The sequence below is a fragment of the Ranitomeya imitator genome, chromosome 3, assembly GCF_032444005.1.
Source record: "Ranitomeya imitator isolate aRanImi1 chromosome 3, aRanImi1.pri, whole genome shotgun sequence".
Taxonomy (NCBI): Eukaryota; Metazoa; Chordata; class Amphibia; order Anura; family Dendrobatidae; genus Ranitomeya; species Ranitomeya imitator.
In genome coordinates, this window is record NC_091284.1 from 701,274,132 (window position 1) to 701,298,652 (window position 24,521).

Genomic DNA, 24,521 nt, shown 5'->3' on the forward strand with positions numbered 1-24,521 from the left:
AGGTTTGTCCCACAAGCCTTGGGAATTCCAAGACTTGTGGAACAGTCCCTTGAGTGCCATCAGGCTTACCCAGTGCCCAGTCATTGAGATGTATCTCTTCTACCCATGTTTGCTCGTCCAGGTGTTAGGTGATGGGCTCTCAAAAAGTGAAGTTTCTGAGGACAGAGACCTGTGTGAGAACACTTGGCACGGTAACGGAGGAGGAAGAAGCAGCAGATGTAATTGATGGGTCTGCAGGTGGTTGGTGAGGCCCGCTAGTCGGCATTTTAGGGCAGTAAGATTTCCACACTATGGCATGTTGATCGCGCATGTACTGGTTCATCAAATTATTGCAATTTTTCCCTCTATTGAGTTTTTTTTTGTGCAAATTTGGCAATTAATGTCAGATGAGTCATCCTTTGCAATCTCAAAAAAGGCCCAGTCTAGACAACCCGTAACGCCCCTGTGAACTGCACAATTGCGATTAGTACTGGCCACAGCCAGAGTTGGGGCTGAGGATGCAGTGCTTGTCGTGTTTCCACACTCGTTGTGTGTGGGAAGCCGCAACTTAACCTCCTCGTCTTCCTCCTCCTCCATATCTTCTGCTGAGCTACTCGGCTGCATACCTCTGGGTTCACACCAAGTGGGATCTACAGCCTCATCGTCATCCTCTCTGTTCTCACATTCCTCACCCTCAGAGTAATTTTTCTCCACTTCGTGCCCTGACACCATAATACAGGCCGCATGCGCCTCTGGTATCTGTGTCTCATCAGGATCACCTCCACTCCTGGTGGTTAACATCTGGTGATGAGAGTTTCGATACTGCTCAGACCCTACTTCGTCCGGCCCCAGAACTAACATGAAAAGATTTTGTGCATTGGTGAAAATACTTTTGTAAGCAGGTTGTGGGATGCAGTGACAGATAGAAGGCAGGGCAATGTTTTAACAAATATAATAGTTTTAATTTAACAGGGGGTTATCTCCTCGCAGGGAGGGGCAGGGTTAAATGGGGAGAGCAGACAAGGCTGCAGCACAATCAGGGTCTCCCGTGGGTGGGAAGGTATATGCTGGTAAGGTGAGTTGCAAAAGTCAGTCCAGTACTCGGTTCTCTCTTTGTGGCACGTGCACTGTACTCACGGTCACGAAGCACATGGCACCTCGCTCTCTGCAGCTACTGGGCACTTCTCTCCCTATCCTGCACGCTGCCTGTTCCCACCAAGTCTGTAGCACCGACAAAGCTGGTGCAATGTTTCTCCAAAAAGGTCCTGCAGATCAAGGTCCGACAACAAGGGCTGCAGCAAACAGTCCTGAACTGTGCCCTGGCTCTTAGGCTGGCATGCGGCGCTTAGCTGAACAGGGCTCCTGGCTCTTTCCTTATTACTGTGGTGGAATTCGGCAGCGTCCCAGCATCAGATCGGCCACGTGTCGCTGCGGCCCGGCTGCGCAGCCCTTGGAGCCTGCTGCCCACGCACCTTGCCTCTGTCACTGCAGGTGGGAAACTGCACGACGCTGTGAGCATTTTCACTTATAACCGCGCCCCCAGCTTTTGGGTCAGGGAACCTGTCTGGCCCTTTTTGCCTCCCCCCGGACAACATGGGATACAGCCTCATCAGTTCCGGACCCAGTCTGGCACAGTTACTCGCAATCCAGTCTTCCTCCTTACACTCCCCCTCTCCTTTAGCTCTCCATTCCACGGGCGAGGACTGTTTGTGTGCCTTTATGTTCTTCGGAGGTGGGCCAGATGCCCACAGCTTTTGCACCCATTTCTGCCTCTCTTGCACTTCATTTTGCCAAAGAAGGTTGTTCTGCGTATATTGCATGGGTGGAACACCAGCGTGGTCACACTGAGCACTTTGAGGTACCTCTTGAACTTTCTTATCAGGAGTACTCAGAACTTCAGGGATCTCATACAGAATTTCGACATTGGGCTCTTCTCCATGGCATTCCATGTCCTCCTCCACTAAGTCATCTGACTGCACTTCATCATCAGGCCGCAGCTCTCGGTTTTCTCCAGCCTCACAGCCATCCAGAACATGGAGTGACACCCACATACTCGATACCTCCTTCAGCAGTGTTAGTGTGCTGTCCCCAACACCTGACAGTGCAATAGGTGTGAGTTCTTCCTTCGCCTCTTCACTGGGGCCACCATAATTTTAAACTATCATGCTCTTGGGTAATGCAGAAATCTTGCTGCAAGCAAATGACACCATCTCCCTCTCTTCTCGGCGTCCGACGCCCTGGCTCTGCCTTCCTCCGGGTGAAGCTCCCCATTGCTCACCATATCATTTCTTCCAGGTGCAGAGTTCATACCAATGAGGAATACTCCCTCTGTGATTGCCCTTCATCCCAGGATATAGGATTAGATTCTGGGGCTGCTGCTGGAGTTTCTCTTACACTCCATGTCTCTCCTCTAACTTCTCTCATCTCTTGCTCCTGCTTTCGCGTGTGTGCTTCTGCCCCAATTTCCAGGAATGACATGTGTGGATTGGCCCACAAGCAAAACTTGTTTAAGCAGCTCATCTCTAAAGCCTGCCACTAGATGGTCTCTCAGAATTATATCAGGAGGCGCTAGGCCTACATCATCCCGCTTAGAGATGGCAGCGTGAATCTCCTGCAGTTCATTTATGTATTGGGTCACCGACTCCCCCTCCCTTTGGACATGGCTAAACAGGTGCATGTGCAATTCCCCAACATCTGTGGGATTTCCGTGCATCTCCTCCAATATTTGTAACACCCTGTCAAAGGTATCTCGCTCTTGAGGAGGCCGGAACATGATAGAGCTTCTCTCTCCAGGAAAAGCAAAAGCTGACAGCACTCTCTGTACTGGGGCGCCCGTTCCACATCCAGGGAACCGTCCCGGATATAACCAGACCAATAAATAAAGAATGAACAGCGCTCCACCCAGGTGTAGAAATCTTCAATAATACGCCTTTATTCAGCCATGGTACAGCAGCAACGTTTCGACCACCATCTGGTCTTTGTCAAGCAAAGACCAGATGGTGGTCGAAACGTTGCTGCTGTACCATGGCTGAATAAAGGCGTATTATTGAAGATTTCTACACCTGGGTGGAGCGCTGTTCATTCTTTATTTAGAGCTTCTCTCTCCGTCCAGGGCTATCACGGCAAACTCTGCCTCCATCACAGAAGTCATGGGGCGCATCCTCAACATACCCCTGACTTGCTCAGCCCAGTCCCACAGCAGAGCATTGCTCCCTGTAAACTTTGGGAGGTTCTTCATTGTCCCCAGCGGTATACTGGCTCTTGGGTCACCCTCGGCCTCTTGGTCTGTCACTTCTGAACCTGTAGACTACATCCTGCCGACTATGCCATGTGTAAGCAGGTTGCGGGATGCAGTGACAGACAGAAGGCAGAGCAAGGGTTAACAAATATAACAGTTTTAATTGCACAGGGGGTTATCTCCTCACAGGGAGGTGCAGGGCTAAATGGGGAGAATAACAGTCCAATTGTAAAGGATATGCAGAGTTAAGGTACCGTCACATTAAGCGACGCTGCAGCGATATAGACAATGATGCCGATCGCTGCAGCGTCGCTGTGTGGTCGCTGGAGAGCTGTCACACAGACAGCTCTCCAGCGACCAACGATGCCGAGGTCCCCGGGTAACCAGGGTAACCATTGGGTTACTAAGCGCGGCCCTGCGCTTAGTAACCCGATGTTTACCCTTGTTACCAGTGAAGACATCGCTGAATCGGCGTCACACACGCCGATTCAGCGATGTCAGCAGGTGATCCAGCGATGAAATAAAGTTCTGGCCTTCTAGCTCCGACCAGCGATCTCACAGCAGGATCCTGAACGCTGCTGCGTGTCAAACACAACGATATCGCTATCCAGGACGCTGCAACGTCACGGATCGCTATCGTTATCATTCTAAAATCGCTCAGTGTGAAGGTACCTTAAAGGAACAATGAATCAGATAACAGCAGTTCATGTGAATCACTTAATGTGGCAATAGTTCCCCAGACTGTGAATTCTGCTGGGAAGTCAATAGCGCCAACAATGGCTGGCGCAGTGCTTGTACAAGAAGGTTCAGCTGGCAACGGTTGTCCGTCTTCTGAGTCCCTAGTCCATGACCATATGCGGCCGAAGCAAACAAGGCCGCATCACAATCAGGGTCTTCTGTGGGCGGGAATGTACAGTATATGCTGGTAAGGTGGGTTGCAAAAGTGTGTCCAGTACTCGGTTCTCTCTTTGCGGCACGCGTGCTGTACTCACGGTCACGAAGCACACGACACCTTACTCTCTGCCAGCTACTGGGCACTTCTCTCTCTATGCTGCATACTGAGTGCTCCTACCAAGTCTGTGGCGCCGACAACAGCTGGCGCAGTGTTTCTCCACAAAGGTCCTGCAGACCACAATCCGACAACGAGGGGAACAGCGAACAGTCCTGAACTCTGCCCTGGCTTTTAGGCTGGCATGTGGTGCTTACCTGAACAGTGCTCTCGGCTCTTTCCTTATTACTGCGGTGGGCTCCATCAGCATCCCGTCATCAGATCGGCCACCTCTCATTGCAGCCCAGCTGCACACCCCTCAGAGCGCGCTGCGCAAGCACCTTGCCTTTGTCATTGCCGGCGGGAAACTGCACGATGCTGGGCGCACTTTCACTTATAACCGCGCTGTGATGGTGGGATATGGTATGTGGATATAATTTTATTTGTATTAATATTTTACTATTTTACTGATTATCATGGTGTTCTCTTGTAGGATTACTTATTTGCTAATTGATCAATGGTTGTGGTTGCCATCTGATATCAGCCCCCACCGTGCTGTATTGTTGTCTTCTCACAGGGTCAGTGAATAATCATATTTGCTAATCTGCTAATAACATATTGAACTAGCTTGTTGAAACAATGAGCCCCTGCGACCTTCCCCCTCCTGACCTGTGAATGAGGAGGGGGACTTTAAAAATATCAGGGAGGTGAGACACAGATCAGATCCTGTGTGGAACTATGATGTGATCACAGCACCTCAGAGGGAAAGAAGAGTATATGGACTATGTTATCCTCTGTCTGCTGGATTGTTGGACTCTCATCTCCCAGGGCTTTTATCCTCTTACTGAACTGCATTTGGCTTCTGGACTATCTTATCATTTGTGTGGTGGATTGTATATCGACCTTTTATATTTTTGCCTAAATAAAGGTCTTGGAATTGTTCACTATTCTCTTGCGCTGTTGATTGTGTGATACCGGAGAAGGACCCAGTGACAACTGGTGGCAGCAGTGGGATCAACAGAGCGTAACCAAATGGAGAACCACACACATAGTGAAAACAGAAATTGGACTGTATCCAGTTTACAGGAGAGAGCCAGAGACCTGGGCCTGAACTAGCATGGACTAAAGAGTCCTTAATTGATCTACTGGTTGGTGCTAGCCAGACCACCTACTCTCATACAGTATGTCTGAAGGACAAGCCCAGGAGACGAGGACCCCCACCTCAAAAAGCCAGTGGGTGGTGTGGTACGAAGAAGAGATGGCAGTTCTGGGTCCAGGTTTCTCTCAGGAGAACAAGGAGGAGGCTACTCGCCGAGCACAGCTGAGACAAGAAGAGATGGAAATAGAAAGAGGGAGTAATGCGATGTGGAGTGCAAACCCCACGATCCGATAGCCTGTAAGGATCACCTGGACAGACTTCAAGCCATTTGATGAGGCTTCCAGAGATGTGGAGGGGTTCTTCAAGGACTTTGAGCAGCAGTGTGCTGTGATGGAGGTGTCCCACTCTGGCTGGATGCGTTTGTTAGTGGGACTCCTGAACGGTAGCATGGCGGAGGCTTACCGAACCATTGACTCATGGCGGAATCGGGATTATAACATTGTAAAGTGGACTATCCTGGATTACCAAGCTATCACCCTAGACTTATAAAGGGCCAAGTTCCGAAACCTCCCATGCACCATGGGGGGATCGTTTAGCATGTATGCACATAAGATGTCCCAGGCATGTTGGAGATGGCTGGAAGCAGAAAACGCCTTTACTGTGGAAGATGTTATACAGGCGTTCCTTATAGAACAATTTCTTGCCAAGTGCCCCACAGAGGTACGGGAATGGGTCCCAGAGCGCAGGCTGTGTACCGTGGATAGAGCTGCAGCCCTGGCTGATGAGGCCCTTACTATCCGACCACAATGGAGGAGGTATCTGGACAATAAACCACAGCCTTCTCTCGCACCTCGGCCCCCTGAGATTATATCTGCCCCTCCACCCAGCCACAGGACGATGAAAATCACGCCTCCAAATCCTGGGCCCCAACAGTTCCGACCACGACCTGGGGGTATCACCGAGAGGAGATTATATGGGTTTGGCAACCTGGGCATTTGAAATTCAGCTGTCCCTCAAGGATTTGGAGGGACATGCATCCCCAACTCGTACAGTGCATTTTGTGCACTCCATCCCGCCTGAGGAAGAGTTACCACCACCCCCACCTGAGAGGACCACCGACCCAGGTATCATTGATACCTCTCATGGAGTGTACGGATTCTGGCCTTTGTCCCTCAGAAATATAGAGCAATGGCATCACCTCCTGCAGATGGATGGATATAAAGTGTCGGAATTTAGAGACACAAGGGCATTCCTGACTATCGCTGACCCCTGTGTGGTTTGACCTGAGGCAATTCACCAAGGCTCGGAAATTCCCATTGTCCTGGGGGGTGTCCGCAAATATACACAGCGAGCTTTGGTATGTTTGGATTATGATTTTGGAGAAAAACTGTTGGATTGGAGTTATGGGAGGACTTCCTGCAGATATCCTCCTTGGAAATAACATTGGGGAGTTACAGTATCATTTTGTGGGAGCAGTCACCCGACTATAGGCCCTTCAAGCACCACGACATCCAGACCTCACTGGAGAGCAATCTGTTTGGCCAGAAGGTCCGTGGGCCTCTCACTCTTCTGAAAGAACAATTAGAGGGAGATATCGCAGGTACCGGAATGCCCATCATTCCCTACACTCTAGAGTTCAGAGATTGTCTCGCCCAGTTAGCTAGCTTGGCTAATGAACATCAGCGAATGGCCCAGTCCAGTCAAAAAACCTGCTATGACCATAAAGCCAGGACCCGGAAATTTATGAACAAGTGCTCATGATTATTGCAAACCCTGCCACTGTACAAGGAACTATAAACAGTGGAGCAATGTGGACTAAAGTGAGCAGGCCAGAGGTCTGTGTAGACGTCATGGCATGCTCAGTTATTAAGAGAGGGGAGAGGTTGTGATTGTGGGATATGGTATCTGGATATCATTTTATTTTGTATTAATATTTTACAAATTATCATGGTGTTCTCTTGTTGGATGACTTATTTGCTAATTGATGAATGGCTGTGGTTGCCATCTAATATCAGCCCCCAGAGTGCTGTTTTGTTGTATTCTCACAGGGTCAGTGAATAATCATATTTGCTAATATGCTAATAACATATTGAACTAGCTTGTTGAAACAATGAGCCCCTGCGACCTTCCCCATCCTGACCTGTGAATGAGGAGGGGGACTTTAAAAATATCAGGGAGGTGAGACACAGATCAGATCCTGTGTGGAACTATGATGTGATCACAGCACCTCAGAGGGAAAGAAGAGTATATGGACTATGTTATCCTCTGTCTGCTGGATTGTTGGACTCTCATCTCCCAGGGTTTTTATCCTCTTACTGAACTGCATTTGGCTTCTGGACTATCTTACCCTTTATGTGGTGGATTGTATATGGACCTTTCGTATTTTTGCCGAAATAAAGGTCTTGGAATTGTTCACTATTCTCTTGCTCTGTTGATTGTGTGATACCGAAGAAGGACCATGTGACACGCGCCCCCAGCTTCCAGGTCAGGGAACCTGTCTGGGCCTTTTTGCCTTCGCCCGGACAACATGAGACGCAGCCTCATCAGTTCTGGACCCAGTCTGGCACAGGTACTTGCAGTCTGGTCTTCCTCCTTACACTTTCCTCTTCTGGATTCTTAAATCTTTGGAGCAGACTTCTTAGGCCGGCGTCACACTTGCGAGTTTTACGGACGTAAGAGCGCAGAATCTACGTCCGTAAAACTCGCAAAAAATACGGCACAATTATTCTCTATGCCCCTGCTCCTATTTGCCGTATTTTACTGATCAGTATTATACGGCTTTCTACGGCCGTACAAAATCGCAGCATGCTGCGTTTGTCACCGTACTGCGCAAGAAATACGCCAATGAAAGTCTATGGAAGCGTGAAAAATACGGATTACACACGGACAAGCAGTGTGACTTGCGAGAAATACGCAGCGCTGTTAGAGAGAAAAGCCGGCAATTCAGTGCGGTGTACAGTAAAATCACACTGACAGCTTACAGTAGAATAGGTAGAATAAATGTGTACACGTAGAATAGGTATATATATATATATATATATATATATGTATGTCAGTGAGACACATATATGCCAGGGAGCCAGGGAGCTTTCTAGGTAATTTCCCACGATCTATGAACAGCCAGCAGAGGGCGCCTCACCGCAAATGAAGCTAAATATAGATCATTGATCTATTTTTAGCCTCATTCCCTGGGGTTTTGCAGCGAGGAGCAGCCTGCATTAGCACAGCTCCTTGCTGCAAAATGTTTTAACCCCTTCAGAAGGATTTACATCATTGGACGTTACAGATCTGCGGAGGGTAAGTATATTGTTGGTTTATTATGTTTTTTTACTCACAGAACGAGGGTCTTCAGTGACTGGATTGGGCGTTGAATAAAATACTGCAACAACCATTGTTTTTATTTCATTAAAATAATTTTAAATAATGTGTTTGTGTTTTATTTAACCCTTCACTACAATTGGATTAATAATGGATAGGTGTCATAATTGACGCCTCTCCATTATTAATTAGGCTTAATGTCACCTTACAATAGCAAGGTGGCATTAACCCTTCATTACCCCATATCCCACCGCTACACGGGAATGGGAAGAGAGTGGCCAAGTGCCAGAATAGGCGCATCTTCCAGATGTGCCTTTTCTGGGGTGGCTGGGGGCAGATATTTTTAGCCAGGGGGGGGCCAATAACCGTGGACCCTCTCCAGGCTATTAATATCTGCCCTCAGTCACTGGCTTTACTACTCTGGCGGAGAAAATTGCGCGGGAGCCCACGCCAATTTTTTCCGCCATTTAACCCTTTATTTTAAGAGCTAGAACGGCCAAATTTTGCAGATACACACTACTGACATTAGTAGTGTGGAATCTGCAAAAAAAATGGAGAGAAGACATGGTTTACTGTATGTAAACCATGTCTCAAATCATGTCGGGTTTTAGGAAGGAGAAAGAAAAAGCCGGTAATTGAATTACCGGCTTTCAAGCTGTATAGCGCTGGAAAAAATATTAATATATATACATATATGTGTCTCACTGACATATATATATATATATATATATATATATATATACCTATTCTACGTGTACACATTTATTCTACCTATTCTACTGTAAGCTGTCAGTGTGATTTTACTGTACACCGCACTGAATTACCGGCTTTTCTCTCTAATATATGTGTCTACTGACATATATATATATATATATATATATATATATATATATATAGACAGTATATATATATATTTTCTTTTCTTTTTGGGACACATGGATCACTTCTATAGCGGTATGTTGGTTTTGCTAGCCTGCGAGAAAACCACGCAGTACGGATGCCATACGGATTACATACGGAGGATGCCATGCGCAAAAAACGCTGACACACCCTGCCTACGGAGGAGCTACGGACCACTTTTTTTGGGACTTTTCAGCGTATTACGGCCGTAATATACGGACCGTATTGTTTTACGCTGTGTGTGACGCCGGCCTAATACCCATAGAATTAAATGTATGAACAGCTCTGCTGAGTAGCCCAGCTGTGGTTCCCCACTGTGAGTTGGGCGTTTGGAAATTTGTGATGCAGGGGGAAACAAGGGTGATTGGAGTGCCACTTCTAAGGCTGTACTGTCTGTGATATTAAGGTGGAGGAAGAGGAGGAGAAGCCACTTGATGCAGCGCTTGCCATCCACTGGAGCATATGCTCTTTCGAAGCCTTTTTACAAGGCGTACCGCTCTGCGGCTGCCAAAGAAAGGGAGTCGAGTAGCCCATCCACTAACAAATGTTGTCAGTGATCTTTGGATCGGACATGACGGCATTTGCTCAGTTGAGCTTTCATTAACATTAACACCTAACCTACAAACACATCGAACACCAAGCCTATTTCCCCTTCCATCACAAGCTTGCTTTTTCCCACTCATGTTGTATGTACCCTTCCCCTCTCTTAACCTGCTGTTTCACAACCTTAGGCCCACACCTGTCAGTCATCTGTCATTAAATGAAAAATCACTATTTGTTTTCTTAGTGTGCCTGAACAACACTCTTATACCTAATGATTTTCATGAGTAAATGTGGCCTCCTGATTCCTCACTGCAATACAGTTTTATCACAAACTGTTTGGATTAGCAAATAGGGCCTCAAGACTTAACCCCTATATTAGGCTTAGTGATTTGGAAGTGGAAATCTGGCCTTCTGATTTCTCACTGAAACACCTTTTTATCACAAACTGTTTGGATTAGCAGTTAGTCTCCTGGCTGCACCCCAATATTAGACCTAAAGATTTTTAAGTGGAAATTTGGCCTTCTGATTTTTCACTGAAACACAGCTATATCCCAATTGATTTGGATTAGCAAATGGGGCCTTTTGAGACTGCAACACAGTATTTGGACAATCTAGTTAGATGCAGGAAGATTGATTTCACATAGGAGAGGATCCTATCTAGCTAACTGACAAGTTCACTTGCAGCACTAAGGCTAGTTTCACATTTGCGGTAGGATCCGCAGCGTTTAATCAGCATCCGCAAGTGCAGGAAAAAACACATAGAAACACATACAAATGCGGCATTTTTTAGACGCATGCGGGGATTTTTTAGACGCATGCGCCGCATTTGTACGTGTTTCTATGCGTTTTTTTCTGCGTTTTTGCGTTTTTGGTGCGCATGGTGAAAAATTTAACAGGAGAAAAATCTAGATAGCCAGACAGCGCCAATGGGACTACAGAGGGCGTGTATTATGGGATCTCTATATATAGACCCTTGAACAGCTGAAATCTTCAGATTTTGCTCCTGTATGCTGTGTCATAATGGATCTTCGCATGGAGAGCTTTTATTTCAACCTGGATTTAAGCATCAAGCTGTTTATTGCCTGTGCGTTTGCTTGGGAGCAAGACAGAAATTGCGAAAGATTGAGAAGGAGACGGTGTAGGCGTTTTTGGAGACACCCCATTATTGAATTACATGTGAGTCATGGGGCCAACCACACGCTGTATGGCGAGCTTAATGCCAACCAGGAGAAATTCCATGAATATACAAGGATGTCGCAAGACTTCCGGGATTTGCTTGCTCGTATCCAAGGAACCATACAGAGACAGGACACCCAGCTCCGTAGAGCGATTCCACCAGAGGAACGTCTGCTGGTTACATTAAGGTATGTTCCAAATCCAAAAAAATTACAGTCCAAATTTTGGATGTTCTGACATGTATTTTTGGGGTATTTTCCTTTCTGTCTTTAGCGTAACCACACCATAAATAGAATAGATTGTAAATTTTTTTTTTCTTACAGATTTCTGGCAACCGGAGAGAGTTTATCATGCCTCTACTTCCAATACCGGCTTGGAATTTCCACCCTGTCTGGAATAGTTGCGGACACCTGTCGGGCTTTGTGGAATGTTCTCCGGGATGAGTTTATACCCCTACCCACCTTGGACATGTGGCTTGAAATTGCGGAAAAATTCTGGAGTGTGTGTGATTTCCCCAACTGTTTGGGAGCAGTTAATGGAAAGCACATCCTGTCATACAAAACAGATCTATACTCATCAAGTCAGGTGTCAGAAATAATGAATTCATGATGCACATACTGTATAACAGCCTCATAAATTCACTATTTCTGGCACATGTACAGGTGAGCATAGATATGCCGCGTTTATGATCACCATCGTCCCTTCACTTTGTGTGGAATATTACGTACACAGACGAGAAAATGGAGGTTATACAAGGCAGTTCTCTACTCACCAGGTCAGGTGTCCTAACTAATGAGTTTTTGGACACCTGACCTGTTGAGTATAGTTCTGCATTGTATTTCCGACATTTTCTCTTCTGTCTGCAACACTAGTCACAGACTAAAGGAAGAGATTATGGAGATAATACATGAATTATTTTTTTGGCCCACCTCATATCTCTATACTAAAGACACACAAAGCTGCAGTCATTTATTTGTTAACTACTGGAGCTATGATGTGGCCAAAAAATTAAGTGTTCGGCGCACGGTGTATGTTGACGGCGGCGAAAGACACAATAAACCACACATAATTGGGGGCAAAACAACATTATTTATTTTTTTTACACAAACTTTTAATTTAACTGCGCCTGCTTGGGGTAGAATGATGTAAACGGGGGGTGTGAAGCAGTGAGGCCTGGCTAACAGTGGACGATGCAGGGGTGGCAGGAGAAGGGGCAATGAGGGGGTCTGGTAGTTCGGGGATAGGACTTGACACATGAGAGGCATGAGATGCACTGGATGGGTGAGACAAACCTGACATTACAGACACACTGGGAGGTGAAAGGGGAGGAATACTAAGAGTCCGCTGCTTTTTTTTTTTTCTTTCTGGGATTGCCGGGTTCTGGGAAGCCTCAGAGGACTCATTTGTCGTGGCATGGTCATGGTGGGTGACCTGTTAGGGACCAGTTGCACTGTGCCAGAGTCCATAGTGTTCGTAGAGCATGCAGCTGTCACAGGGCTACCGCGACAGAGAGGTTCCAGAGAACCGCAGCGCTCTGGGCCTCGTTCACACACAGTGAACAGAAGCTCTTCACCTGTATTCTGACCTGGCTGCTTTGTGCCAGCAGTGCAGGAGTTAACCTTATTGCTGAGTTGCTGAGAGCTGGGTCTCATTCAGCTGAAGTGGATTTTGTAATCTGATCCTCTATATAGACCCAGTCTTGACTTCAGCTATTGTCAGTGACCAGTTCTACTGCCTGGCTTGGTGGTTGAAGGAGCGTAGTGTTGGTGTTGGAGGTTTATTTACAGAGATTGGTGTCTGTAGTTTTGGTTGCATGTTAAACCTGTTTTCCTTCCTAAGTTTATTCCTTCTCTTCCCTTCTCTGTGTTTCCTCTGTGGTTGTGTGAGGATTTCGTGAGTTTGAGACTTTTAGTTACCTTGTCTGTATACCCTGTTATCTGTTGTATTATTACACTGGTGCACTCCACCTCCTTTGGGGGGAGAGGGGGCCCCTGATAGGGCCTGCACAGGAGACAGGGATATGCTGGCGGCTTGGGCCTCCTAACCATCATAGGTACCCCCGAGATAAGGGAAAGCCAGGGCCCCATTTAAGTGGTAGGGACAGGTGCAGGTCCCAGTACGCCGTCGTGCCCCTTTATCGCCGTTTACGGCGTGACAGCAGCCATGCGGGAGTCCATAATGCTCATACAGTGTGCAGCCATGCCAGAGTCCATAGTGCTCCTAGAGCGTGCAGCCATGCCAGATTCCATAGTGCTCGTAGAGGTTGCAGCCATGCCAGAGTCCATAGTGCTTGTAGAGCGTGCAGCCATGCCAGAGTCCATAGTGCTCATAGAGCGTGCAGCCATGCCAGAGTCCATAGTGCTTGTAGAGCGTGCAGCCATGCCAGAGTCCATAGTGCTCCTAGAGCGTGCAGCCATGCCAGAGTCCATAGTGCTTGTAGAGCGGAAGGCCATGCCAGAGTCCATAGTGCTCGTAGAGCGTGCAGCCATGCCAGAGTCCATAGTGCTTGTAAAGCGGAAGGCCATGCCAGGATCCTGCTGCATCGTGGTGGTGGCGGTACGGAAGGCCATGCCAGGGCCCTGCTGCATCGTGGTGGTTGCAGTACAGAAGGCCATGTGTTGTGAATTCTGCTCCTGGGCTCCCTCCGGTGGTTGTAAGTGGCACTTTTGTGAGTTCTGCTCTTGGGCTCCCTCTTGTGGTTTCAAGTGGTATGGCTGCTCCTTGGAGTTAGCTGTATTCAGCTGCCTCCACTTATCGTCTCATCTCTCGCCTATTTAAGCCTGGCTGTTCCTTCAGCTAATGCCACTTGTAAATGGTTCCTGGTTGGATTCACATCTCTTTGGAGTTCCCTGTTATCCTGACCAGTTCAGCAAAGCTAAGTTTTTGCTTACTTTTTCTGTCCATAGTTTGTGGACTTATCCATTCTGTGCTTTCTTTGTTTGTCCAGCATTTTCAGTTTGAATTATTTTCTGTCTTGCTGGAAGCTCTGGGAAGCAGAGTGACCCTCCACACCTTTAGTCAGGTGTGGAGATTTTTTGTTTACTCTGCGTGGATTTTTGTAGTGTTTTATACTGACCGCACAGTGTTCCATCCTGTCCTATCTATCAAGCTAGACTGGCCTCCTGTGCTTATCCTGGTTTCATTCTGTGTATGTCTTTTTCCTCTCCACTCACAGTCATTATTTGTGGGGGACTAATCTATCCTTTGGGGATTTTCTCTGAGGCAAGATAGCTTTCCTGCTTCTATCTTTAGGGGTAGTTAGCTCTTAGGCTGTGACGAGGTGCCTAGGGAGAGTTAGGAGCATTCCACGGCTGCTTCTAGTGTTGTGTTGAGCTTAGGGTCTGCGGTCAGTACAGTTACCACTTCCTTCAGAGCTCGTTCCATGTTGCTCCTTGACCACCGCATCATAACAGCCATGCCAGGGTTCTGCTGCATCGTGGCGGTACGGAAGGCCATGCCAGGGTCCTGCTGAATCGTGGTGGTGGCGGTACGGAAGGCCATGCCAGGGTCCTGCTGCATCGTGGTGTCAGTGTTCTACTTTGGAAGGCCCAGGACGTTGCTCCTCATCAGAAGAAGAAGACATTCTGATGCATGCAGAAAGAAAGAAATGGCAAAAATTAGGACATGTAGAGACAGAAAATAGAAAATAAAGGCATTGGCTAGGATATACTCACATTGTTCAGAGGCTTGTTTTCTCAAAGATGCTGTGGTCTGTATGCTCTGCTTGGCTGTCTGCTGTGGTCCGTCTGTTCTGCTTGGCTGTCTGCTGAGTAGTGACCTGCAAATGTCCACTACCTCCCTTTATCACCTGGTATGTGGGGGGTGGCTTATCAGTGTCTAGACATGTTTTTCTCTGGTGCAACGCATGCTTTTACGAAAGCAAGCAAACGCATGTGCTTGTGAACGCATGCATTTTTTTGGCGCATTCCATACGCAATCGACCGCATACGTTTATAGGCGGCAAATTGACGCCTCTAAAAATTACTACATGTTGCATTTCCGCACAAAACCGCAGACGACGAAACGACGCATGCGTCATCAAACGCGGCCAAAAGCAAACGATCGCAGACGCATGCGTCCCTAATGTTAAATATAGGAATACACAACGTATGCGGATATATGCGGAAGAAACGCTGCGGACACAAACGCAAATGTGAAACTGGCCTAACAGGAGTGGCTTCTTTGCACTGTCACACTGTGAAAATGGTGCCAGCAAAACAAGATGTTGGGTTTTATATTGCCAGGGACATGTGACTTAGGCAGCCAATCACAGAAGACCTTGGGTCATGACGTGCTAGATGGTTTCTGTGCCCTGATTGGCTGCCAGAATGTTCACACATTAAGTTATTAAGGAAAAAAAATAAAAAAAAACAATACTCAGCAGCTCCTCTGACCTAGACACACTCCCTCATCAAACACGTCCCTCCGCCCCCCTAACCCCGCTCATCATACAGCACCACTATGCCAGCCAAAGTGATAACAAAAGCATTAATGGAAACGTGACTATTTACCGAACTGTAACAGAATTTTGCCGACTGAGTAAATGGAGCGCCCGCTAGGGCCCTGGGGTACTCGGGCTGGGTCCGGTGGTTGTTAAAAGGGTGGTCACGATAGCAACCTGGTCATGGCCCTGGGCGTCCAAGTAAAAGGAAAGGACTTTAAAGGGATTATTTGAATAAAGAGTGTTCGTGACGCCACCTGTAGTATTTAGTCAGGGATAACCGACGCTGCTTCAAGGGGTCCTCTGGGGGTGATGGCACTGCAGCAAGGATGGTATGGCTTCCCATAGGCTCCCAGTGTAATAGACAAAGATGGCGTGATGCCAGAAAGAATCAGAGGACACAAGGTTGCAGTCTCTTTACCTGTTTACTGGTGGTTTACGGCCACAGTCCAGGGTACTGGTAACAGATGATGGTGAGGTCCAGGCAGCCTGGAAATGATTAGGGATCCCCTTAGTCAGGTGGGATTAGGAGCCTTCCTTGCTGCGCTGTAAGGTGCGTCCCTTGCTGGCTATGGCTTCTTAAAAGGTCCTCTCTCTTTCTCTCTCTGTGTCCTAGGACAGTACCCGCATGGCAGGCAGCACAAGCCTTTTTATAGGTGTCTCTAATTACTGTGACTCCGGGCTCTGTATGCTGCTGTGTCTTCGGGTGTAGTTGTGGGCAAGTAACTTTCAATCTCCTGCTCTCTGGTTTCTGCTGTGGGGCATACAGTCCCACACAGCCTCAGTCTCCGGGTATTCGGTTCCTGCAGTCCAGCGTGGAGGGAGCCCAGTCACAGCTCCCCTCCAGCTCCTCACTTCTCCTCTGCTCACTCCTCCTTCACTGTCTGCTACAGACTACCTAACTCCTCCTCCAAGCCAGAACATATATCTAGGGCAGCTCCCTTGAAACCGGGTTCAGAGCTCCCCCTTCTGGCTTGGAGTTAGAACATGTTGCATGTACAGATAACCTGTTAAAGAGATCCTCCTCATTTCCAGGCATGGCAACACCCTCCCCAAAAGGAAGGCAATATCACTGTGGTACCCAAACTCCTAGGGTTCCACATAAAAATGCATGTGAAACCGAACACGAATCCGAGTGTGCTATGTTCGCGCCAAATTTGAGATTGCCGAACGTTTTCCAAACAAGTTCACACATCTCTATTCCTTTATTACTGTTACTTATGTACACAGATTATGAGGTTACAGTGTTACCAGACTGATAACTTAGCAGCTTAACACAATCATTGCTTTGTTACCTTAGACTTTTTTGCTTTACTTTAACAGCTTGACACAAAATTATCTTATATCTTAATCATTAGGTAAGCAGGAACTTATAAATACTGCATCTATTACTATTAAAAGCTAAGTCTACGCTCTCACGGTAAGTATTTGGTGAGTTTTTGATGTTGCAGATTTTCTGCAGCATTTCTGCACCTATTAACTCCATTGCGATACTTGTTTATTCATTGCATTGTTTCATTGCGTTTTTATCATGTTTTTAACCCTGCAGTTTTTGTCTCTTGTTGGTATGTTTTTTTTTAGACAAAGCTGCTTTGTTTTTGATACTTCCTGTTATTTGGCTTTGACTAAACTTTATTGACACAGTCATGTGTTTTTAGTATACTAAAAACTCACATGCGTTTTTTTCCTGCGAATTTTCTGCATCTAATGCAATTCTATGAGGAAAATCTGAATACAAAACTCAATGTACAGTTCTCATATGTGAAATTAACCTGTTGCAGACTATAAACATTTGCACAGATACTTGAATAAGTCCTATGACAATGTGTGTTTGGCATGGCAAAAATATAAAGAATCAAAAACTCACTAAAAAGTCACTTAACCTAATAAAGAGGCTTTTGTGGTGGAAACTCTACCTAAACCCAAATTTGATAGCAACTAAAATATTTTTGAAAAGCTATAAAAAGAACGAGAAGACAGGAGAACATCCAATATTGCAATAGAAAATGAATGCACTGTAGGTAAATCCCTTATGTACACCACCAGGCAGGGTTGGACTGGCCCATCGGAGAACGGGAGGATTCTCCAGTGGGCCCAGGCACTGACACCTGCTGGCATATTGGCCAGCAGCTGCCTAGGGCCCCCACTGCTCCAGGGGCCCCTCAGCCAGTGGAGTGTCACTAATAGCGGCACACCCAGCTGCTATGGGGCCCCTGAGTCAAGGGGGGCCCTTCTGGTGCCAGAGAGCAGCAGATGGACAGGAGCCTGTCCCCACTGCTAAAGAGAAATGAATATTCACACTTCCCCACGCCCCCATGGGTGTGGAGAGGCGTGAATACCATTTCACTTTAATGGCGGGCAGCGTTACCCGCAGGCTGAGGCTAACACTGGCCGCTGCTGCTGCTGAATGGGGGGCTCCGGAGGTGGGCACCTATAGGGCAGCGATCCTTGATTGCGATCCCTGCAGCTTGGGACCAGGGTGGAGCTGCAGGGATCCACACAGTCCTCCTTCCTGCCCGGCACTTCCTGTCTGAATCAGTGTGGCTGGATGACGTCATCATTCAGCGCAGCTGTTTCAGACAGAAAGTTGCCGGGATGTGCTGCGGCTGCAGGGAACGTGCGGAGAGGTGAGTGGGTGCTGTGTGTGTGTGTGCGACTGTGTGTGTGTGCGTGTGCGAGTATGCCTGCGTGTGTGCAGCTGTGTGTGTCTGTGTGCCTGCGGTTGTGTGTGTTTCTGTGTGTGCGTCTCTGCCTGCCTGCGTGTGTGTCCCTGCCTCCGTGTGTGCAGCTGTGTGTGTGGGGAGAGGCAATGATGATGGTGCTGGAGGCCATGATGATGGTGCTGGAGGCAATGGTGCTGGAGGCAATGATGATGATGGTGGGGGCAACGATGGTGCTGGAGGCAATGATGATGGTGCTGGAGGCAATGATGATGGTGCTGGAGGCAATGATGATGGTGTTGGGGGCAATGATGATGGTGGTGAGGGCAATGATGATGGTGCTGGAGGCAATGATAATAGTGGTGGGGGCAATGATGATGGTGGTAGGGGCAATGATGATGGTGATGGGGAAGCAATGATGATGGTGGTGGGGCAATGATGATGATGGTGGTGGGGGAGGCAATGATGATGGTGGGGAAGCAAAGCAATGATGGTTGTGGTGTAAAGGACAAACATGGTAGTGGTGGAAAGGACAATGGTGGTGGGTATGGAGGTGGTAATGAGTACAATGGTGGAGGGGGAGAACAATGATGGTGGAGGGGGCTGCATTATACCCTTTCAGGGGGGCTGCATTATACCCTATGAGGGGGCTAAATTATAATTCTGTGGGGGCTGCATTATTCTCTGAGGGGGCTACATCATACTATATGAGGGGAGCTGCATTATGCCCTATGAGGGGCTACAGTATATTCTATGGGGGGCTGCCTTATGAGGGGGTGACATTATACTCTGAGGGGGCTACATTATATTCTGTGGAGGGGCTGCATTATTCTCTGAGGTGGCTACATCATACTATATGAACGGAGCTGCATTATGCCCTATGAGGGGGCTACAGTATATTCTATGGGGGCTGCCTTATGAGGGGGTTGCATTATACTCTGAGGGGCTACATTATATTCTGTGGAGTGGCTGCATTATGCCATATGAGGGAGCTACATTATATTCTATGGGGGGGCTGCATTATACCTTATGAGGGGGTTGCATTATATTTTGTGGGGTGCTTTATTATACCCTATGAGGGGGGCTGCATTATATTCCATGAGGGAGGCTACATTATATTCTATGAGGGATCTGTATTATATTCTGTGGGAGGCTACATTATATTCTATGAGGGGGGCTACTTTATATTCTATGAGGGGGCTACCCCAACCCCTGCTACATAATTAAGATGTGTACTACCTTATATTATGCCCAGATATAAGCATATTTTACCGCACAATTGATGGTCTTGAATGTACTTCTATGTAGCTACATAGTGGGCCCCACGAATGATTTTCTCTGGTGGGCCCAAGGTGCTCCAGTCCGACGCTGCCACCAGGGTTCTGAAATATCAAATTAATCCATTTGAGTACTTCTCAGCAATACCAAATCGAGGTTGTTTTTACTGCTATGATAGAACTACAAACAATGAGAAACCTGTGGTGAGTCTTAAAAGGAACGTGTCGCAAAGTGTTTTATTATTGTTTTTATTGTTTTTTATTGGGGGGTTTTCCAGCCACAGGGGGTTGCTATTTGTATTTGCAAATGTGTAATGTGTCAATGCAGACAGCAAGAGCAGCACAGGATGGGCATGGGCGACTAGGGTTAGTTTCTGTGAAGGAAAAATATGATTGTAGGGGAATATATAACAGCAGTAGTTACATTTAGCAGACAAAGGACAAACTGGATTTACCAGTATTGCAGGAACTCTGGAAGAATAATGAGAAATGTTAATTGTGCACCTTGGTCTAGTGAGCCAAGCTTCACAGTCTAGGCAGATGGTGATTATAACCAAGCTGAATATTTACTATGTACTAATAGATGTGCCTTTTCTGGGCAGCTGTGGGCTGCTATTAGCTTTAGCAAGGCTGATTGTAAAAAATGGTGGGGACCCCACGCCATTTTTAAAAATTATTTATTTAAATTTTTTTTTTTAAAAAAGCGTGAGGACCCCTCTATTCTTCATAACCAACTTGCTGAAGCTGACAGCTGAGGGTTGCAGCCCCCAGCTGTGAGTCTTGTCTGGCTGGTTATCAAAAGTAGGGGGGTACCCATGCCGATTTTTTTTCAAGTGATTTATTTATAGCGCAGGAGCTGCAGATGAATACTCCCATCCGCTGCTCCTGCTCTCGCTGTCATTAGCGGTAGCAGGTGCCGGATGATGGGATCAGTTGTCCCATCAGCTGACACCAGTGACCGGAGGTAAACTTTATATCTCCGATCACAGCTGAGCGTGGGAACCGTGGCTCTCTGACCGGCAGGGATGATTTCCCCGCCGATCAGAAGCAGTATTTGCCACGCTGTCATGCATATGACAGCATGTCAAACACTCTATTGTCAGGCCCCCCATTCAAGTGAATGGGGTTCAGGTCTGCTCTGCTAGATGACAGGCTGCATGGACGCATAATGCAGCCTGCCATCTAGATGTAGCAGAGCAGAGTGGGAGGTCACATCCGGCTGTCATTGACTTTTGTGCAGCAAATACGCTGCAAAAAAGTCAACCTGCGTATTTGCATATTTGCAGTGTTTTTTCACCATCCATTCAAGTCAATGGGTGAAAAATGCTGAAAGTAGCGACATGCCCTATGTCAAAATAACAATGCAAAGCACAAAATCCTGATGACAAAAAAAAACAATATGTGTATGAGATTTCTTTTTACAGTACTAGGCTTTGCTAGTACTGTAAAAAGCAGCTGAAAATTAGCATAAAAAAGCAGCAAAAACGCCCAGTATGAACAAACCTTTAGTGGTGTGCACTGCCCATTTCACAACAGAAGGAGAAGACTGCTGCCATTATTTTGTAGCCCATTGCTATACGCTGAGATGCAGCCTCTGGAGGACAGGTCCTGTAAGCAGAGAAAATTTTGAGAGCGTCTACTTCTACCTATACGATCTCCACTGAAGCATAGAGGGATTTTGTTATAGAAGAGTGTCAGAAATCTCACCGCGCTGCCACCAATATGTCACGGTTCACGGGGAGGATACCTTGATGATCTCCACAGTTCACACCAATTTGTCATGAACTGGGGTTGCTTGGGTGCCCCTGTTTTTTTCTGAAGGTGTTTTATCTATATCCCACTTCCCAGTTCCGGTTTGGAACTTGCAGCTCTCTGGTGCCCCCCTTACCCTCAGGTCAGTCAGGGTACTGCAACTAGGGTAATTAGACACCAGAAAGGCTGCCTGCTATGTACTGGCTATTGGGCATGCTGCAGCGAGGGCAGGGCTGCCACTAGAAATTTTGGGGCCCCATACTGGCAAAATTTTCGGGGCCCCCTTGAGACTCCGCCCAGGCTCCACCCCAGCCCCGCCTCCACCCCAGCTCCGCCTCCACGCTCCACCCCTCGAACTGTCCACAATCCCACCGCTCTCTCTTGGAAAAACTACACTTCTCACCTATCACACATTGACAGTTCCCATCACTAGATCACACATATAGCTGCAGCTTTTGTTTTGGCCAAAAGATTTTTTAAGCCGCCACCATAACACGGTAGACACTTTTGGCCGGGCCCTACTCTACTGTAACCTATTAAATATTTGTTAAAATATGCAATACAATTTAGGTATATTTTAATTTATTTTTCAATTTTTTAAATGACCAATAATATCACATACAAAGAACAAATACCGCTACACCATGACCAGATGACATATTACCACCACAGTGATCGAATAATATCACATACAAAGAACAAATACCGCTACACCATGACCAGACCGCATATTACCACCATATAGTGACTGAATACTACAATTCTGATCAGTAATAAAAAAAAAGCACCATACTATCACCATAAGTGCCATTATACACAGGAGAACTGTACTTAGTATGCAGTGTCTGTGTACAGATAATACAGTGATCACTAGTGAAATTATACACAGGAGCTCTGTATGCAGTGTATAGTGTCAGTGTATAGGTAACACACTGACTCACCAGTGACGTCTCTAGGTGAAGTCCTTTATCTTTCATCCAGCACAGACCGCCATCATTTCATCTAGCCAGGACTCGTTTCTGCAGGAAACAACAGTTATCTCGAGCTTTGCTTGTAGAATACATTACTTAATTTTTCCAACTTTTACATTACACCACATGAAGAAAAAGAGGCAACATGGTATCACTCTACACAGTAACAGGACCGCCCCCTCATTTAAAACAGTATCCTCAAAAAATAAAATAAATACATCACTGCAGTAATAATATCCCTAAATTAGTCCCTATGGTAATAATATTCCCCATCCTGGCCAATGTGTGTCTCATTCCTGGCGTCAGCCATATGTTCTCCCATCCTGCCCTCATGAAAATCCATTCTGCCCCATATGATCTCCCCATCCTGACCCATTTGTCTCCATCATATCCATCCTGCCCCATGATCCTGCAAGATCTGTCTCTAATTCTGCCCCCAGTGTCTCCAATCATGCCCCCATGTCTCCAATCATGCCTCCTGTGTCTCCATTCTGCCCCATCTGTCTCCAATCCTTCCCCCATCTGTCTCCAGTCATGCCCCCATGTCTTTCATCATACCCCGTATCTCCATTCTGCCCGTGTCCAGCATTCTGCCCCTGTGTCCAGCATTCTGCCCCTGTGTCCAGCATTCTGCCCCTGTGTCCAGCATTCTGCCCCAGCGTGTCCAGCATTCTGCCCCAGCGTGTCCAGCATTCTGCCCCAGCGTGTCCAGCATTCTGCCCCTGTGTCCAGCATTCTGCCCATGTCCAGCATAATGCCCCTGTGTCCAGCATAATGCCCGTGTCCAGAATACTGCCCCTGTGTCCAGCATAATGCCCCTGTGTCCAGAATACTGTCCCTGTGTCCAGCATAATGTTCCTGTGTCCAGCATAATGCCCCTGTGTCCAGCATAATGCCCCTGTCTGTGTCCAGCTTTCTGCCCCTTTGTCCAGCATTCTGCCCCCGTGTCCAGCATCATGCCCCTGTGTCCAGCATACTGCCCCTGTGTCCAGCATACTGCCCCTGTGTCCAGCATAATGCCCCTGTGTCCAGCATAATGCCCCTGTGTCCAGCATAATGCCCCTGTGTCCAGCATTCTGCCCCTGTGTCCAGCATAATGCCTCTGTGTCCAGCTTTCTGCCCCTTTGTCCAGCATAATGCCCCTGTGTCCAGAATACTGCCCCTTTGTCCAGCATTCTGCCCGTGTCCAGCATAATGCCCCTGTGTCCAGCATTCTGCCCCTGTGTCCAGCATAATGCCCCTGTCTGTGTCCAGCTTTCTTCCCCATTGTCCAGCATTCTGCCCCCGTGTCCAGCATCTCCTCTGCCCCTGTGTCCAGCTTTCTGCCCCTTTGTCCAGCATTTTGCCCCTGTGTCCAGCATCTCCTCTGCCCCCTGCGTGCCCAGCATTCTGCCCCCGTGCCCAGCATAGTACCCCAGGCCCCCTCCCCTGGATCGCCGCTACCAAAAAAAAAAAAATACTTCTTACCTGGCTGTGTGCTCCTGCGGCCGCTCAAGTCAGCTGCCAGCCTCCGACTGGCTGGCGGCGACTGTTAACTATTGACGTGCAGGCACGGGCCCGCACGTCTATAGTGTGCCGCACACGGGCGTAGCTAGAGCTTTTGCCACCCGGGGCTGTTCCCGAGTTTGGCGCCCTGTATTTTATGTGTGGCACAGTGTGAGTACAGAGCTGGTGACGTGTGTAATAGAAGATCATTCTGAAACTTGTATTCTTATTTGTTCTGGAATTCCTCTGTAATGCCTCTGTAATGTTTATGATCTCTGTTTGCTGTCAGTGACCTGGAGCCTTCCCGGTGTAATGGTAATCACAGCAAAGAGATTAGTACAATTCTATCTACCTTGTACTGTCCATTGTGTGCGGAATACTGCTGTGCTTCTTAAAAGCCGCACCTCGCCAGATATAAGACAAGCCCGCGGGGCGCGGACATTGGCGACAATCCACATTTCAGCAGAGCCACTAACATAAAACCTCACAAGTTTGGTGTCGCCGCCATCGATCCGTTATTTCTACAGCACAAAGAGGAACGTAACGAAACAAGGGAGGAGACATTGCTTTTTCACCAATTCATCGCTCGCACTTGGGAATTTTATGCATATTATACGGGAAAGTGCAAGGAAAAAAAAACACAAATTATCCCTCAAAAACAAAAGTCTCCATTGTTTTGGAAGAAAAGGACAAC

The 24,521-nt window shown here is 47.4% G+C and overlaps 1 long non-coding RNA gene across 1 annotated transcript in view; it reads right to left on the reverse strand.

Annotated features, from left to right (window-relative positions):
• Nucleotides 1-23,944, reverse strand: part of LOC138670860 (uncharacterized) — a 58,062-nt gene extending 34,118 nt beyond the window's left edge. Inside the window, exons 1-4 of the long non-coding RNA XR_011319384.1 lie at nucleotides 23,810-23,944; nucleotides 22,313-22,390; nucleotides 21,123-21,227; nucleotides 19,615-19,724 (exon numbers count right to left, since the gene is read on the reverse strand). This is a non-coding gene — a long non-coding RNA (uncharacterized lncRNA). The remainder of the gene's footprint in view (nucleotides 1-19,614; nucleotides 19,725-21,122; nucleotides 21,228-22,312; nucleotides 22,391-23,809) is intronic.
• Nucleotides 23,945-24,521: the final 577 nt, after the last annotated feature.